A 19,084-nucleotide genomic window follows, 5' to 3' on the forward strand; every position below is an offset into this window, starting at 1 on the left:
TCCATCAGCCTGGCTCACACGGTTTGCTCCACCCTGGTGATTTCCTGAGACCCCATCCCATCCAATTTGTAGTCCCACCCAAGCTCTTTGCAGCAGCTTTTCCATATTAATGGCCTGTCCTTGCTCAGGCTTCAGACTTTGCTAAAATCTCTCACACAAGCTGCAGCTGGTGTTAGTGTGCCCCAAACCTATCAATAAAAGGTTCAAGACATGGCACTAGTACCAGCCTGCCTTGCTTCAGAGCCCTTGCCTGGGCATTTCCATACCCAATACAAACAGCAGCCATCTGCAGATCTCTCTGTAGCTCCTGCTGGGTGGCTCCAGGCAATGGCTGGCTTTGCACCTCTCTGGAGGCCCTAGAGCCAGTGCACCCAGTGGACAGCTTAAGACCATAGTAGATTACAACTCTTCACATCCACAAGCAACACACTCAAGGGCAGACTCGGTAAACACCAAAGCCCTACTGAAGCAAGTCCTACTCCATAGGGGTGTCTCCTGCATAGCAGCTCTCCCACTGTAGTCACAGCTGGTCCTCAGAGCCAATTGGCCTAGAGGTCAATTCATCCCAGTGAGCCAACAGCAATCTAGGCTCAACTATAAGACTGTGCACACAGCCCACAAAGAGTGCCCAGCTCAGATGACTAGGGAGGCTGAGCCACTGGGCCCTGGAGGACACCTACTACACAAGGCCACTCTACTAATTCCAGGAGACATAGCAGCTCTACCTAATTAATACACAGAAACAAACACAGGGAAGCAGTCACATGTGGAGAAAAAGAAACATGTCACAAATGAAAGAAATGGAGGCAAGTAAACTATTGGATACAAAGTTCAAAACCAGTTATAAGGTTACTGAAGGTCTTCATAAGAGCTTTAAGGGACTTAGTGAGACTTTCAAAGATCTTAGTGAGAATGTCAAAGACATGAAAAAGAACCAGTCAGAAATTAAGCATACACTAACTGAAATGAAGAATAATATACAAGGATTCAACAGTAGAGGATTCTAAGAATCAAATCAATGATTTGAAATATGAGGAAACAAAAAACACCCAATCAGAAGAGAACAAAAAGAAAAAAGAATCCAAAAATATGAAAATAATGTAAGACAACTTCAAGTGTACCAACATTCACATTATGAGGGTGCCAGAAGGAGAACAGAGAGCAAGATACTAAAAACGTATTTGAAGAAATAATGGCAGAAAACTTCCCCTACCTGGTGAAAGAAATAGACTTACAAGTCCAAAAAGTGCAGAGAGTCCTAAACAAGAGGAACCCAAAGAGGTCTACACCAAGACACATCATAATTAAAATGCCAAAGGTTGGGGGAGGGGTATCATTCAGGGAAAAAGGAGACATATGTAAAACTTTAAACAATAAAAAAAGAAATGCCAAAGGTTAAAGACAAAGAGAGAACCTTAAAAGCAGCAAGAGAAAAGCAGTTAGTTACCTAAAAGAAAGCACCCAAATGACTTGTCAGCTAATTTCTCAACAGAAACTTCGCAGGACAGAAGGGAGTGGCAAGAAATATTTAAAGTGATGAACAGCAAGGACCTACACCAAGATTACCCAGCAAAGCTATCATTTAGAATTGAAGGTCAGATAAAGAGCTTTACAAACAAGAAAAAGCTAAAGGAGTTCATCACCATTAAACCAGAATTATATAAAATGTTGAAGGGTATTCTTTAAGAAGAGGAAGAGGAAGAAAAAAAGGACAAAAAATATGAACAATAAAATGGCAATAAATACTTATCTAGCAACAATTGAATCTAAAAATCAAAATAAATGAACAAGAAAATGAACAAAATAGTAGTAAACTGGTAAATAAAACAGAATCAGAGGCATGGAAACATGGAACAGTCTGGCAAATCTCAGAGGGAAAGGGGGAGGTAGGGGTGGGAAGAGGTTAACCAAAGATCTTCTATACATACTAGTGACCCGGCACACGAAATTGTGCGGCTCCGCCCACCCACGCGCGCCCTGCCCACCCACCCGCTGCCCTGCCTTGACACCCTAATCTCTCCACCCAGAGCTCAAGTGCGCCTGGCCCTGCCCCTGACCCCTCCAGCCTTCTCTGGCTGCTTTAAGCCCTGCCCTCGGTCCCGCGAGTCACCTCGGGCTGGTCCCGCTTCCTCCAGGCACCTCCCGCTTCTGCCCCATCTCTGGAGCAATGTGGCAGCTCCGCCCCATCATGGCGCTGGAGGAGAGCATGGAAATCTCCCACCTGCTGCGGAGTTTTGAGCGCCGCTTCCTGGTGGCACGCACACTGCACTCTTTCCCCTGGCAGGTGGGCAGCGGGCGCGCTGAGTGTGAGTGGTGGGTGGCGAAGGACTGGTGAGAGGGGCGCTATGGGCTCTCACCCCGCCCTCCCTGCCACAGGATGGTCCCACCTCCTCTGGGCGCCACCCCACTTTTGCCCTGTCTCAGGAGCAACGCAGCGGCTCTGCCCTACCGCGCATGCAGCCTCCTGCTGAACGGTCATTACGGCATGAGAGCGTCACGACCATTAGCATATTAGCTCTTTATTATATAGGATATGCATCACCTATGGACACAGACAACAGGGTGGTGAAGCCCTGGCACAGGGGCAGGAACCAGGTGGAGGGGGACAATGAGGGTGGGGGGGACATCTGTAATACTCTCAACAATAAAGACTTTCTTTAAAGTTTTAAAACAATTTCAACTTTAGGATCCTGAGCCTTCCCTTTGGTGTCCTTTGCTTGAGTGACCCTAGTTTGGGGGTAGAAAGGGAAAAGAGAGAGCAAATGAATATGGGCAGATATAATTTAATATCAGAAAAGTAACCAAGCACAGAATAGTGGTCCTCAAATCCATGCTAGTTAAAGGAAAGAAAAAAAGTCCTGGAAAATGATGATAAAACTAGAAAGCATGGTGGCCTAGAACAGAAGCTATTTTGATAACACAAACTGTGCTTATGGGAGAAAAGAGGGATGAGGAGGCAGAAAGGCTGGAAATAATGCTTTGGAAGACATTTAAATAAAGGCCAAAGTTGAATCCTTGGGAGTGGAGTGGATGAGATAAAAATTACAATCTATGAGTTGGATGACTCAACTTTCTATCTAATATATGAATCCTTTTTACAAGGGGTCTCTCTGCCTCCACCTGAAGCCTTCAATAATGGAGAATTGACTATTTCAAAAGCAGATTACTGCTATGAAACAACTATATTGCTTTAGGAAAAAAAAATATTTCTTGTTGTGAACAGAACCCTGCTTCTATTAAATGACATAGAGTAAATAATTCTAGTCACAGGAAAGTAATATTACAAAGGCAGAAAGTTTGGCTAATGAGAGCTGAGAGCAGGGGGTGGGCAAAAATACACTTAAGAGGAAAGGAAGAAAGCTATCAGAAATCCTTACAAGAGCCAAAGAAAAAGTGTCTGGAGAAAAGGGTGAACAGTAGTGTCAACATGCTGCAGAGAGAGCAAGATCAAGGAAATTACTAACTTCAAAAAGGATACTGGATTAGAACAAATTTAGGACAGTGGTTGGGACAGAAGCCATACCACAAGAGGTTAAGTAAGAGATGAAGTAATAAAGACAACAAGATCAACATCTCTTTGATGGTGAAAGAAAAGAGACTAACAGTTGAGCAAGAATATTTTAGGCCATGGGAAACCTGAGCATATTTGTAGGCAAACAGCAAGAAACCAACCAAAGTATGAGATTAAAAAGGAACAAAGAAAAGAGGTGGAGAAAGATGAGGAAGAGGAAAAGTTAGATACACATGGGAATGGGGTAGGATTGGGGGGAGGGATGGAGGCAGAGAGAAAGAGACTAATCACACCCAGCAACTATGAGGCACTTTAGACTATGCCCCACCTCAAGAAAGACAGGACTTTGTCAAGGCAACAGAGAGAAAATGAACAAGCTAATCCAGAAAAGGTGCCTTCCAACCTTACTCCCCTGCCTAATTGCCCTTAAGGGAGTGGGGGGAATCAGCTGGAATTTGAACAAACCTGGATTGCCTCACTCCCACTACTAGTTCTAAAGTTTCTGTGCTGTCCTAAGATCAAAGAGTGCATTGAAAATATATTATAAATTAAAGAAGGCGGCAGGAGAGAAGTAACCAATGTTAAGACAGTAAGAAGAATTACCTATATATCATCACTAATTTGACTAAATACTATACAGTTCATAATGGCTTGATTTCATTCAAATTATTTTGTTGGTCTTCCTAACAACATAGCAAGAAACACATTTCTAAATGAATAGTGAATGAATGAATCCATGATCCTCATTGTGTGGATAAATATACAGGTTCAAGAGTAATCGGTTTCAAGACCCTTTAAGCCCAGCTAGTGTAGCCCAGTGGTTGAGCATCAACCTATGAATCGGGAGATCACAATTCAATTCCCTGTCAGGGCACATACCTAGGTTTCAGTCTCGATCCCCAGGAGGTGGTATGTAGGAGGCAACTGATCAATGATGCCCTCTCATCATTGATGTTTCTCTCTCTCCCTCTCCCTTCCTCTCTGAAATCATAAAAATATATTTTTAAAAAGATCATTTAACTAGTTAACTGTGAAGATGGTATTTGCATTCAGATCTCCTGATTTTTTTTTTTTAATATTTTGGTTAATCCTCACCTGAGGATATTTTTCCATTGATTTTTAGAGAGTGGAGGGAGAGGGGGAGACAGAGAAAAACATCAATGTGAGAGAGGCACATCGATTGGTTGCCTTCTGCACACACCCGGACCAGGGCCAGGGAACCTACCTGCAACCGAAGTACGTGCCCTTGACCAGAATCAAACCTGAGACCCTTCAGTCGCTCCATCCACTAAGCCAAACCGTCAAGGACCGGATATTCTGATTTTAATTTCATGCCTCTGTCTCTACATTACACTGCCTCTCAAAACAAAACAAAACAAAAAACAGTTATTTCACTACTGCCTCCCATACATTTCAGTTCTTTCTTCTTCTGCTTATCAGATCAATTATTGATCCAATAATAATTATTTACAGTAATAAATAATTATCATTTATGTCCATCTTATGTTAAAAATAAAGGTAGCGATAATTAACATCTGATTGTGACACCAATTTTTTAAGACTTTATTTTTTCCGTTACAAAGAATTTTATAAAACTGGGACTGCTAGGAAAACATTCTTCAAGTAAAGAAATGCTATATATTTTTATCAGTATAATTTAATATATTTTCTTAGCAAAGGGATAAATCTTGAGTTGCAATGTGGAATAAATATGCTACTAGGGGCCATCATTTTAACCCTTTCAACAGGAAATGTGTTCCAAATTATAAATAAGTAACTTACTAATAAACTTTTATAACATCTATTTGTAACTTGAGAAAATATGGATAAAGTGGGAAATATTTTTACACTGGAGCTGGATGGAGGTAGCATTTTTTATACAATGAATTTAAATTTAGTAAAAAAGAAAAATTCAATACTCAATGCTATTTTTCTTAAAAGCAAACAAAAAATGGCAAACTTGATTTCCCAAAATTTAGAAGTATTGATGTATTCAAGAAGAAAAAAAAGAACCATACTGTAATGTCCTACCAAAGACTGACTTAACAGAAATCAATAGAGGTTGTTTTTTTAATCACAGAAATTTAAAATATCTCAAATGTCTCATATTTTAAAAAGTCATTCCCACAATACTTTTGAAATTTTAAGAGTCAATTTCTGAAAAGTAGTATAATTAAGCTTCTTTCACAGCATACCACAACAATAAACTCACATACTGTTAGTTATAAGATTTGTCACTTGACAAAATCTAGTTTAATCACTATTTTTAAAAGTACTTACATTTTTTAAAATTATATATCATATGCATTATTGTTGACAATCTCAAATAATGAAGCTAAAATTTAAACATAAATATCTGGGCTTTCAAAAATACTAGCAAATTAAAGCTGTTATAAATAAGTACCTGTCTACTCATCTTAGTAATTAAAAGTATGGAAGAAACTAAAGAAACCCAGAAAATAAGAACAAAGTTGTACTAATCTACTTTTTCTTTATACTCTCACTTGACATTTATAACCTGTGCTTTGCAGTTAATTCTGACTACATATTTCCTGAAGTTCCATATTTACGTTTAATTTAGTGACAAGATTAAAATAATAAGAGGTAATCTTGGCTAGAAGGATAAAAAGTGTAACTTTGTAATATTACATTTAAACATTTTAAATGGCTATAAATAAGTGACATTTCATGTGTGACATCCTTATCAGGAATAAATTTTCAAAAATATCCTCAAAAACAATAAATATGTATACATTTGAAATACTAAATAGATACTATTAAAAGCAATGTCTTTTTTCCCCAGGCACTAATCAAACTTAATATACTACAATAACAAAATAGAGCAGCCACTGAAATTAAGAGTCCACAGGCCTAGGATTGATAAAACTGTACTGTGATAAAAATCTGTCACTAGCATGAAAAAAAATTCAATGAAAACCAAATATAAACTTGGATGCTTTATTTTACTCCTTTGTGTCATTGATGACTACATTACTCACGACATTTTTGTCAAAGTGAATCAGATTAGAACACTGGTATTCTGTTTTTGGTGTCTCCATCAAAGATTAGCAAATAAATCCTAAAATCACTCATTCTAAGTTATTGGAAAATACATATGTCTTAAATATGTAAACCATTAGACATATTAAAATGCCTACAAAAAGAGTAAATTTAAAATAAAATCTGTATAATCTGCCTGGCCAATGTTGTTCAGTGGTTGAGCATCAATCCATGAACCAGGAGATCATGGTTCAATTTCTGGTCAGGACACATGCCTGGGATACAGGCTCGATCCCCAGTATGGGGCGTGCAGGAGGCAGACCATCAATGATTCTCTCTCATCCCTGATGTTTCTTTCTCTCCATGTCCCTTCCTCTCTGAAATCGATAAAAGAAAAAAAATTTTTTAAATATCTATAACCTATCCTACCATGAAATAGGTTACTACAAGAAATTATATACATATTAATATATTCAAAGAAACAAAAATGAAAGGTGGATTATCTATTGTTTTGGGTTATCCCTGCCCTGCTTCTTTCCAGAGTAGAAATAATCTAGTGTTAACAGTCTATCTTATATTTTATATCTAAGTCCCTAAAGGGCAGGATCTTCAAATATTCTAAACAAGTGCTCTATGAATGTTAAGTAACAAATGCTTTCAAGGGATTTTTCAAAATATATTTTTATTCATTTCAGAGAGGAAGGGAGAGGGAGAGAGAGATAGAAACATAAATGATGAGAGGGAATCATTGATGGCTGCCTCCTGCACGTCCCCTTCTGGGGATCGAGCCTGCAACCTGGGTATGTGCCCTGTAAATTGAACTGTGATCTCCTGGATCAAAGGTCGATGCTCAACCACTGAGCCATGCCAGTTGGACCAAGGAATTTCCTTTTAGAAAAAAATAAAGCAAAAAGCTAGAAACTCATCTTCAGTGGGTCAGCAAGTGGTTTAAGAACGAAAATATTAAATGTTAGCTTAACATTTAAAGTTAAGTAACTATAAAGTTCATTACTACTATAACCCCAAATCAACAATAAATTAGTATTTTGAGTAATCACTGCTTGACATTACCTCTACACTCCTCCACATTATTTGGATCTCTTAGCCCAGTTCAGCCTTACTAGCTTCCCTACTTAGCTTAGATCCCATGGTCAATTATATCCCAACTAGTGGCCTGGTGCACGAATTCGTGCACATTGAAAGGAAATTAATTAGAAGAAGTATTTTAATATCGCTATTTGCCCTTTCTCTATAATACAAGTGTCAACCAAATTCACAATCGACAATGACAGATCGAAACACATGCGTGTGATTGGCACCAGCGAGAGCTTTATATGTATCGTGCACGTGCAAGTCAACTTAGCCTTTTATATATATAGAATAAACTTGCTTAATTAGACTTGCTTTCTAATTTAGCTAAACTTTTTCCAGCCCAGTGAAGTACCCCAACTTCTCTTTCAGGTGATTGTCAGCAACACAGCAGTAAATATCAACACGAAGCAGATTATTTTTGTAGATCACACAGGGAGAACAAAGGGTAAAATATTTAACTACAGCAGTGTGTGACTATATTCTGTGCAGTGAGAAAACCTGAAGTCATTTTCAAGGTTCACCATTTCTTACTTCTTTTCAGTCAGGTCAAGTTTCTAAATCTCCATTTTCCGGCTAATGAAAAGAAAATAGGATTTCACCAAGTCTCCTATCTACTCCAGGAATTCTATGAAGATCAAATGAGATGAGGCATGGGAAAACACTTCACAGACATTTGGTTAAAGTGTAAAATGTTTCCACCTGGCTATAAAGCAAGTCTGTTTCTGGGCTGGAGAAACTCCAAGGAGGCTAGTCACTAGGGAGAGGAAGCCAGGTTTTGCTACGTGACATCATTATCCGGCGCCCACAGCCACTGTTTCTGGGCTGGGCTGGGCTGGGCTGTGGGCCGTATTTTGTGCCATGGGGTCTTGGCAGCGTCAGCTGTGATTTGGTGAGGTATCACTCCAGGGTGGTGGCGGGGCCTGTGTCTCACTTGGGGGAAGCCGAGTCTTGCTTTGTGGGCACCAGGTCCGTGGTGCCATTTCTCTGTAAATGGCCAGTGCGTGTCACGGCAGCTCCTGCATTGAGCATCTGCCTTCTGGTGGTCAGTGCACATCATATAGCAACTGGTTGGACAGTGAGACACCTAGCATATTAGCCTTTTATATATAGAGACTAGAGGCCCAGTGCACGAAATTCGTGCACGGAGGGGGGTTGTCCCTCAGCCCAGCCTGTACCCTCTCCAATCTGGGACCCCTCAAGGGATGTCCGACTGCCCTGGGATCGGGCCTAAACGGGCAGTCGGACATCCCTCTCACAATCCAGGACTGCTGGCTCCCAACTGCTTGCCTGCCTGCCTTCCTGATTGCCCCTAACCGCTTCTGCCTGCAGTCCTTTCACTTATTTATTGTGAAACCCTTCTTGTTCCCAGAGTATCCTATCTAATCAAGAGGGAGCATGCTAATTGACCGTCACACCCTCACAAAGATGGCAGCACCCACAGCCAATAAGGAGGGAATATGCTGACCGCCACACCCTCAAAGATGGTGGCGCCCACAGCCACAAGATGGTGGCGCCCAGTCTCCTCAGCCCCGCCTGGGGGCGGGCCTGGCCTTGCCACGCGTCTGCCTCCGGAGTCCCCCAGTCCCCTCAGCCCCCCAGCTGCCCAGGGCCAGCCCAAGGCGCAGGCAAGCCTCGGATGGCGGCTGCCCAGCCGCCCAGGGCCAGCCTGAGACGCAGGCAAGCCTCGGATGGCGGCTGCCCAGCCGCCCAGGGTCAGCCCGAGACACAGGCAAGCCTCGGATGGTGGCTGCCCAGCCGCCCAGGGCCGCCGGAGGCTCAGGTAACCAGGGCTGGCTGAGGCTGTGCTGCTGGCAGTGGCAGCAGCAGAGGTGTGATGGGGGTGTCGCCTTCCCCTGATCACCAGGTCGCCTCTCACCCCTGAGGGCTCCTGGACTGTGAAAGGGGGCAGGCCGGGCTGAGGGACCCCCTTCCAATGCATGAATTTTCATGCACCGGACCTCTAGTTTATAATAAACTTTCAGCACTCTCATGTCCCCTAGCTTTCCTTCATCAATCCCATGCTTAAAAAGTAAACTTTTTACTTCATATCCTCCCCTAAAAAAGTCCTTAAATCCAACTTCTTCCATTCATATCCAAACATATCTAATTCTCACTTATACACAACTCCTAACTTTCTGAGGTATAGTACAGATGTCTACTCTTTTCCAGTGTTAATCCCCCAACCAGCTGTTCTTAATCTCACTTCTTCCCAATTCACATGAGAATTTATTCTATTACTTATTCCCTCACACTAATTTAATCTCATTGGCCCATCAAAAAAGTTCAAGAACTAAATTAAAGTTCTTTCTCTCAACTCTATCTCCTGAAGCTACTTCTTACCTCCTCTTCATTGATAAACTTCTAGTCTCTTTAGTCTACCTTCTTAGCAATGTCTTCCATTTCCAGCACTCACTTGGCTCTGGAAAAGGTAAAGAATGGCCTGATTTTTAAATTCAATTGCTTATATTCAGTCTTCATTTAACCTGATCTCCCTGCCTTCAAAAGTCAATGAAAATAATAAATGTAGATGGAATGAAAGAATTAGAAAGTTACATTTTTAATCATCCAATACAATGAATGATTCAAACAAGGATCATTAATGGATTTAGTATCCACTGGTTTAAAGGGTTGTTAGGAACAGGATATTTACATGTCCACCAAGTATCATCCTATGAATTATTTAATTAAACAGTCAAGAGATCTCAGTTCCCACCTTTACCAATTGATCAAGCTGGAATCACCAACAGGGGATAGCCTTATGTTATGTGCTCCTTGGAAGTGATAAAATGGTAGGTATACATATGATCTTTGTGGTATTCTTTTTAAAAAAAAAAAAATGTTTTTTTAATTGATTTCAGAGAGGAAGGGAGAGGGAGAGAGAGATGGAAGCATCAATGATGAGAGAGAATCATTGATTGGCTGCCTCCTGCATGCCGCACACTGGGGATCGAGCCCATAACCCGGGCATGTGCCCTGACCGGGAATCAAACTCATGACCTCCTAGTTCACAGGTTGACACTCAACCACTGAGCCATGCCAGCCAGGCCTTTGTGGTATTCTTGCCAGAAATATCTAATCATGAAGAAAAAGACTAATTCAGAATATGGAATATACTTGAGGACAAATACCTTTATTTTCAAAAGAGAACACAAGGAAAAGAGGGAGGCAGTAGGACTAGTCCAGATTGAGGGAGACTAAAGAGACATAACAACCAAATGTGTGAATCATGTATTGGGGGAGGGGGGGGGAGAAGCTATAAAGAATTTTGAGACAAATGAGAAAATTTTAAGTATGGACTCTATGTTGAATAATGTTGTTGAGCAACTGTTGTTATTTTTAGATGTCATATGGTATTGTGGTTGTGTAAGGCAATGTCCCAGTAATAGGAAGATGCATACTTACGTATTTAGGGGTGAAGCATCATGATATCTACATCCTGTTTTCAGATTTGACAAAAGGAAAATGTGTGTGTGGAGGTCTTCACTCTACTATCCTTTTGACCTTTCTGTGGGTTTAAAATGTTTTTAATAATAATAAACCAATGAAAGTTTACTAAGAACTGAAGATAAGTAGAAATGTGACAGACAAATGGAAGGGAGGAAGAGCGTGACAAGGAAAACATTCCAGGAATAGGAAACTATGTGCAAAGGCTTGGAGGGAAGAGAGAGCCTATTGCCAGAAACTACAAGTAAGTCAATATTTCTGAGAAAGTTATATATTTGGGGGAAGGAGGGAGTTACGGAGAGTCTTTAAACTGGAGAGATAAGTTGAGAAAATAAATGAATTTATAAATTTGTTTAAAATAATAAGGAATATGGATTTCATCTTGAGAATAAAAGTCACAGAAATAATTTAGTTGCCCTTTAGAAAGATCACTGATTATAGCACAGAGAATATATGTACTAGTATTAGAGAAGTCTAAGACTAGAAGAGACCAGATAGTAAACATGCAATAATCTAGTTGAGAGATGAGTGTAGCCTAATCTCAGATAATGGTAGAAAAGATGGAGAAAACTAGATAGATTCCAGATATTTCTGCAGTTCTAACCTCTTTTCAGTATCTCACACCCAAATTTATAACTGCTACTGGGCATCTTTCCTTACAAGTCCCATAGATACCTAAAATTCAATACATCCAAAATTTAAACTCATCTATCATCTTTACTCCTCTCTCCCACCTGCCAATAATTTATTCCTTCTCTAGCTAGTTAATGGCAACACCAATTATGTACTTTACCAAGCTGGAAACTGTAGAGCTTCTTGACTCTAACCACTTTACATTCTTCAATTTCTATACCAACTTGGACTGTCCTTTGGATTCTACTTCCAAAATTCATTACAAATTCATGACTTGCTCTCCATTCCAACTGCCACTGTTCTAGTTCACAATTTTATTTGTGGATTAGACTATTGTGAGAGTCTCCTACCAAAAGTCTTTCTTTGTCCCTAATCTCAACTTTAGAATCATCTTTCTAAAATTCAGATCTGATTAGATCACTCTCTTTAAGTATTCTTTGATAGTGGTATATATCAAGTCTAAAATCTTCACAAACTGAGCCCAATCTACCCTTCAGGTTAGCGAACTTGAAAACACACACACACACACACACACACACACACACACCAGGGCATGAACTTCCTTGACATAATTATTTTGATTTCTAAATTTTACTTTATATACTCCACAGGAAAAAACTCATAAAATATGATGCATCACTACAATATTCATACACAAACACCCACTCGCTGAACTTCCTTTCAGTCAAAAAGCCAACTATTTGAACATAAAATTCTCCAAATTAGTGGCATTTTTCCCCCTGAAAAATTCCCCCTACTTTCTATAATCCAATTTTTTGAGTCCGCCATATTTTTTAAAATTTATTTTTATTTATTTTAGAGAGGGAGGAAGAGAAGAGGAAAGAGGGGGAGAGGAAGAGGGAGGAAGGGGGGAAGAAAGAGAGATAGAGAAAAAAAACACACCATGGTTTGATTGTCTGCAGCAGGTGCCCCAACGGGGATCAAACGGGCAACCCAGGTATGTGAGCTGACCAGGAATCAAACCCAAGACCTTCCAGTACAAAGGACAGAAGACACTCCAACTAACTGAGCCACATTGGCCAGGGCAAGTACACCATATTTTAAGTTCACCACTTGATTTATTCTGAATACTGTCTCAAACTATTCTACCCTCACGCTACCCAAGAAAAATCTCACTGAAAAGTTCCAGCTCTGCTTACCTGCAGTCTTACTTTTGACTGTGAAGTAGAGTTGACCAGGTAACACAATTGTAGGAGATTAGATTTCCCCCCATTCATTTCATGTATTTTAGTTAATTCAATTTTAAATGCTACAGAACAAACTATGGACCACTGGACACGTCTAAAAATAAAAGCATTTCTTTTTGTGTAAATGATGTTGAAAAATAACAGAAAAGGAAACAAATCTAGAAAGATAGATTTTACAAATAGTGGGTAGGTTTAAAACCTTTGTTTGTTCAGGCAAATCTTCACATTTGAAGAGCACTTATCAGTGGTAGAAAATAAAAAAAACCCTTCAGATCTAAAGAAAGGCATGAATAGCAAATGAAGACAGAAATAATTATTCCCAACAAGGGAATTAATCCAGATAACTGTAGCTTACTCTCAAAAAAAGGCTAAAATATTTTTGTACAAATAAGTAACTTCTGCAAAATTTAATTCTGAAATTATATATTTTCAAATAGCATATTTTGAAAACAAGGTAACCTTTTCTTGATAACTTAATTTCACCATTATAATAATCAGTTTTATACTGTTTTATAACAGTAATACTCTCAGGTACTACTAAAGGAAATCAGTTTGTCCCTATATTAAAGAGCTTCTTTTTTTTAATACATATTTTATTGATTTTTATACAGAGAGGAAAGGAGGGGGATAGAGAGTTAGAAACATCGATGAGAGAGAAACATCGAACAGCTGCCTCCTGCACACCCAATACTGGGGATGTGCAGGCAACCAAGGTACATGCCCTTGACTGGAATCAAACCTGGGACGCTTCAATCCTCAGGCCAACACTCTATCCACTGAGCCAAACCGGTTAGGGCCGTGGTCAGCAAACTGTGGCTTGAGAGCCACATGCAGCTTTTTGGCCCCTTGAGTGTGGCTCTTCCACAAAATACCACGGCCTGGGCGAGTCTATTTTGAAGAAGTGACGTTAGAAGAAGTTTAAGTTTAAAAAATTTGGCTCTCAAAAGAAATTTCAGCCGTTGTACTGTTGATATTTGGCTCTGTTGACTAATGAGTTTGCCAACCACTGGGTTAGGGCAAGAGCTTCTAATTATGGTAATAATACTAGTTCTTTTGCTAGTTTGTTATCAATATATTTTTAGAAATTCTCTCTTCTCCCTAGAAAGGCTGTTAGCAGTCACTGTTCTCTGCCTTACTATCTATATTATTCCTGCCTTTGGCACCTTCTCTATCCCTTTTTATTTTGATTCTTCTGAAACAAGTAACTAACTTTTTTAAATTGAGGTATAATTGATATAACAATAGTTTCAGGGATAGTAGCTAACTCTTACACACAGGTGTTTTATGGTTGACATAGCACTTTAACACTCATTCCTCATTCAATTCTCACAATAACCTTATAATGCAGGAATTATCATTATTCCTATTTTATAGATGAGAAAATTGAGGCTCAGAAAGATTGAATAATTCACCTAAGGTCATAAAGCAGATAGCAAAAGTGATCCCAACTGTCAATCTTTTCTTCTTTCATCACCAAATTGAGCTGTTAAAAACAAATTAAAGAGCCAAAACTGAGGCCTATAAGAAAAAAAGATGGGATTTATGTATAAGCTTTGAAACATTTTGGACATTAATTTTAAAACAGCCTACTTCTCTTTTCTTTGGCAGTTGATGCTACCATGAAAAAAAATCACTTCTAGATAAACAAACTACTACTATACTATGTTTATTTCCAATTTCAAAAAAACTTATGCTCCAGTAACCAACAATTCAAAACATAATAGTTCAAATTTACAGTAAAATAAGGCTGCCATTTCTGGGGAAATTTTTTTTTTCTTCACAGAGGAGGTAGAAGAGGGTATAGCGGGGATAAATGGTGATGGAAGGAGACTTGACTTGGGGTGGTGAATACACAGTATAATATATAGGTGATGTATTATAGAATTGTACACCAGAAACCTATATAATTTTATTAACCAATGTCACCCCAATAAATTCAATAAATAAATAAATAAATTTTTTCTTCAGGTTTGAAGACAACAAAACAGACTAAAGAATACCTTCATTGAAAGACAAATATCACATGATCTCACTTATATGTGGAATCTAATAAGCAAAATAGATCCAGAGACATAATAGTAGAAGCATGGAATAGACTGCGGAATCTCAGAGGGAAGGTGGAGGTGGGTGGGTGAGATCAGGTGGGTGGGGGAGGTGGGTGGGAAGAGATCAACCAAAGAACTTGTATGCATATATGCATAACAGACAATACGGGGCAGGAGATGGGGTGGGCTAGAAGGGGTCAATGGAGGAAAATGGGGGACATATGTAATACTTTCAATAATAAAGATTTAATTTTTTTAAAAAAGAATATCTGTGTGGAGTCATAGATTTCCTTTTACTTTTCTCTCAACTGCCTCCCCCTACAAAGAAAGTTGCTAGAGAACCTGAAAGGTTAATCTGATCCACAAGTGTCCACAGAGTATTTTACCGCCAGCTCAGGCCCTTACCAGAATCATGCAAACCATAGTTTAGAACAATACTACTGACATTTTGGGTCAGATAATTCTTTGTTGTGTGGGTAAGGTAAGATATGTCCTGTTCAATGTAGGATGCTTATCAACATTTCTTGGCTGGATGCCAACAGCACCCCACCTTCAGTTGTGATAATAAAAAATGTTTTCAGATATTGCCAAATGTCCCTTGGAGGCAAAATCACTCCTGCTCAAGAACCAGATTTAGATGTTAGGGCCCTAGGGTCTTTGAAAAAGGAGGTCTCCAACCGGCCCTGTTAATTATAATTTTGTTTTTAAATTTGGACTTTTAAAAATAAGATGATAATAGTTCAAGAAGATACTTAAATAATATATATGCCTGCCTCTTTAGAGTAAAGCATTTTTAGAGAATTGTTACATGGATTTCATCTATGTGTATACATTAGTCCTCCCTCTGCTAGTAAAATGTCTAGTTCTCTCCCTCCTCTGCTAGTAAAATGTCAAATACAGTACATACATGCATGCATGAATGCATACATATACAAGAGAACCTAAACAATTCTAACTTACAAATCCCTATTTCTTGCCCTTCATGACCACATTGTGGTTCTTGAACCATGCATCCGAGAGATTCAAGCTTCCACTCTTCAGATTTCTTGCCATCTGTTTGTGAAGCAAGCAGGAAATAAGCTGATGACCTTTAAGGTATTTTTCCTACCTTAATATCCTAATACTCTCGGGTTTTACTTATTGACAAAAATATTCTCTCAGCTTTTACTTATTGACTCCCAGCTGACAGACCACCTCCATACGTATATTAATCTATGCTGAATATAACCAAAAAGTATGTCAGTTGTTTAAAGCATCGCTTAATACCAGTGACCAGTTGCTTATTCTGACTCAAATATTTTAAACATGTGAATTTTAAAACAAAAACTTCTCAAGCTATGGACTGATACCATTTATACTAGTATGAATGAACCACAGAGGCAAATATTGAGATGAAAAGTAGATCAGTAGTTGCTTAGGTCTGGGGTGGGGTGGAGAGAATGGGGAGTAACTGCTAATGATGAGTTTTCTTTTTGGGGTGATAAAATGTTCTAGAATTGATTACGGTGATAGTTGTACAACTTTGTAAAAAGCTAAAAGCAGGAAAAATTAGTTTGTCAATTTTTATTGATAGAAAAAATGTGATTAAGGACAAATTCTGCAAAATTGGCTAATTCATGAGTTATAAGATTTTATTTTAATTCTGAAATTATTAAAAATGTAATACCTATCCAGAAATAAATTTTAACTTCTCTAGAAAATCAATATATGCAAATTAATCATCTTTTCCTAGTAAACTTTGGATGATTTGAAAGCAATAAAAAACATTTCAGAAAGCTAAATGCTAAAGTAACAATACAAAATATATTAACATGGTCAATAACAAGGGAACATGAACAGTCTTTATAGTTTTGTTGTGATACATTCTATAAAGAAAACCATTCAAATATATTTCATTTCTTTTAAAAGTGATCCTCAGACTATAAAGTCTGTCCTGGTAATGTAATAATTCTGAAGTTTCCAGAGCATAATTTAAAAATAGCCACATCACATTAAATTGCAAACATCTAATCTCCAAAACCACAACTATCAACTACCCCAAATTTGCACATATTGATATTTTTTTACCCAAACCTATTAGGAACAATGATGATCACAATGAACCATCAAGTAATACCTACTGGTACAAAATCGGGACTCGAACTACAATATGAATACAGTCAAACACACAAATCCCATTATTCTTTCTGTTCTATCATAAATGCTTAGAAATAAATGATCAAGGCTCTCAAGTACTTTTCCAATTAGAACTCTCCATAAAGTCAACCTGAATGTCCATCAAAATCTTCAATTTTCACAGTAACACACTTCTCAGTCTACCATCATATCATCACTTGTAGTAAACATTTACTATGAAGATTGCCCTGGGGTTTGACAAATCAGAAATAGAGCCAATTAAAAAAAAAAAAAAAAACACTCCAAACATTTTAACTCTTCGAAAGTAAGGAAAGCCTCAATTAAATAATAATAATAATAATAATAATAATAATAATAAAGCTGGTTAAAGGGGAATTTTTAAAAACTGGGCCAAAACTCTAAATATACCATCCTGCACTCAGCACATGGACAGGCCAAATGGTCAATTACAATGGGCAGTCAAATGTTCCCTCGTCAGCGGCGGGGAAGGCCTGCCTTTGCATCAAAGCAGCGCAGGGAAAGCAGCAGAACTGAAGAACATTAATTATTGAACAAAATACTGCGAGCTAAAATTGTCAAACTGCAACACACTGAGTTATCCTTTGGGTTAGCCTTCTCCAGGAAGAAAAACGACTTTTTTTTTTTTTTAATTTAAATTATTCCAGTAGCATCAAGAGGGGGCCATGGGCCGGGCTGTGCAAAGAAAGTTTGGGGGCAGCTTCTAAGGAGGTGGTGGAAGTTCCAGAGCCCGGATCCCGGAGGGGCGAGGACGGCGCTGGAGGCCGCCGCTGGGGTGGGAGGCGAGCCCGGCTGCCGGCCGGATCCCGGACGGAGAAGGGAGCTTCGGCGCCGGTCAGTCCAGACCGAAACTCGGTCGGCTGGGAGCCGGGGAGGAGACAGAGGGGGTGGGGTCAGGGTCCCTCTCGCCACGGAGGAGGTCGGGTGGAGGGTGGGCCGCGAGCGCAGGGGCCGAGCGGGGCCGGCCGACACCTACCTGCGGTCCCGGGCAGCCGCCCCGAGCGCGGCCTAGTGCATCGCCGCCGCCTCCAGCCCTCGTCGCGCCGAGACTGCTGCTCCGCGGCCGCCGCCGCCGCCCGGAGCCCGGAGCCCCGCCGGGCCCGAGCCCGGCTTCCCGCCGCTGCCCCGCGCCGGCTGGCCCGTCAGCCAGGGGAGCACAGGGCCGCCCTCCTGAGCCCAACTCCGCTCGGGGGTGAGAGGCGGCCGCGGCGGCTCCCTCACGTCTCTCCCGGGTGTCCTGTCAGCCAGCAGTTTCCCCCGGGTCCGCAGCGCCGCCTCCGCCGCTGCTGCCACCGCCTCTCCCACATCCCCGGCCGCCAGAGGAGCCGCCGCCGCGCCTCGCCTCGCCGCGACCACCACCCTCAGCGCGTCTGCTCCCGGCTCTCGGCTGCCCCGCTCCCCGCCGACCCGCTCGGCCCGGCTAGGTCGGGGGAGACCGCGCCGGAGGCCGCCGCAGCCCCCAGCCCACAATCCACCGCGCGGCGCCGCCGGGGCGGGAGGGCCGCGGCCCGGCCGAGGGGAGCGCTCGCCGCCTCCCGAGAGGCGACGGCGCTGACGCGGCCCGGGGCCCCCGGGACGGGAAGTCCCCCGGGACGGGAAGTCCCCCGCGCGGCTCCCCTGCGCCTCCTCGCATAGTCCTGCACGCGAAGACAGAAACCCACGCTGAACTCTTCGTTTCCCCACCACCCTCCCCGCCCGGAGCTGCTCTCAGGAGCACCCGGGGGCCGCCGGCCTCCCTGGGGCTGAGCCCTCGCCCGCTCCCCACACCCACCGACTCCAAAAGTCCCGAAATCACCCGGGACCCAGTAAAGTATAGATATTTCCACAATATTCCCCCTCTCACCCCCTCAACGTGAAGGCTGTTCAGTTTCCCTAATAAATATCCTTGGAAAGGTTAAAGGTCACGCCCTCCCCAACCACCCACTGGACCCTGAAAACTGCCTGTGGGGGGTGGGGGGTGAGGGGGGCTCCCCCCCCCGGAGTCTTCCTTTCCCTGT

General features: G+C 41.1%; 1 protein-coding gene across 6 annotated transcripts in view; it reads right to left on the reverse strand.

The window, feature by feature from the left end:
- VPS54 (VPS54 subunit of GARP complex) overlaps window positions 1–18,610 on the reverse strand; it is a 112,487-nt gene extending 93,877 nt beyond the window's left edge. For all 6 annotated transcript variants that reach the window (XR_008558451.1, XM_054727858.1, XM_054727859.1 and 3 more), the window contains exon 1: window positions 18,064–18,610. The gene's annotated coding sequence lies outside the window, so the exon portion shown is untranslated. The remainder of the gene's footprint in view (window positions 1–18,063) is intronic.
- Between the last annotated feature and the right edge of the window lie 474 nt (window positions 18,611–19,084).

Source organism: Eptesicus fuscus, chromosome 16 (assembly GCF_027574615.1).
Source record: "Eptesicus fuscus isolate TK198812 chromosome 16, DD_ASM_mEF_20220401, whole genome shotgun sequence".
In the NCBI taxonomy this organism is placed as follows: Eukaryota; Metazoa; Chordata; class Mammalia; order Chiroptera; family Vespertilionidae; genus Eptesicus; species Eptesicus fuscus.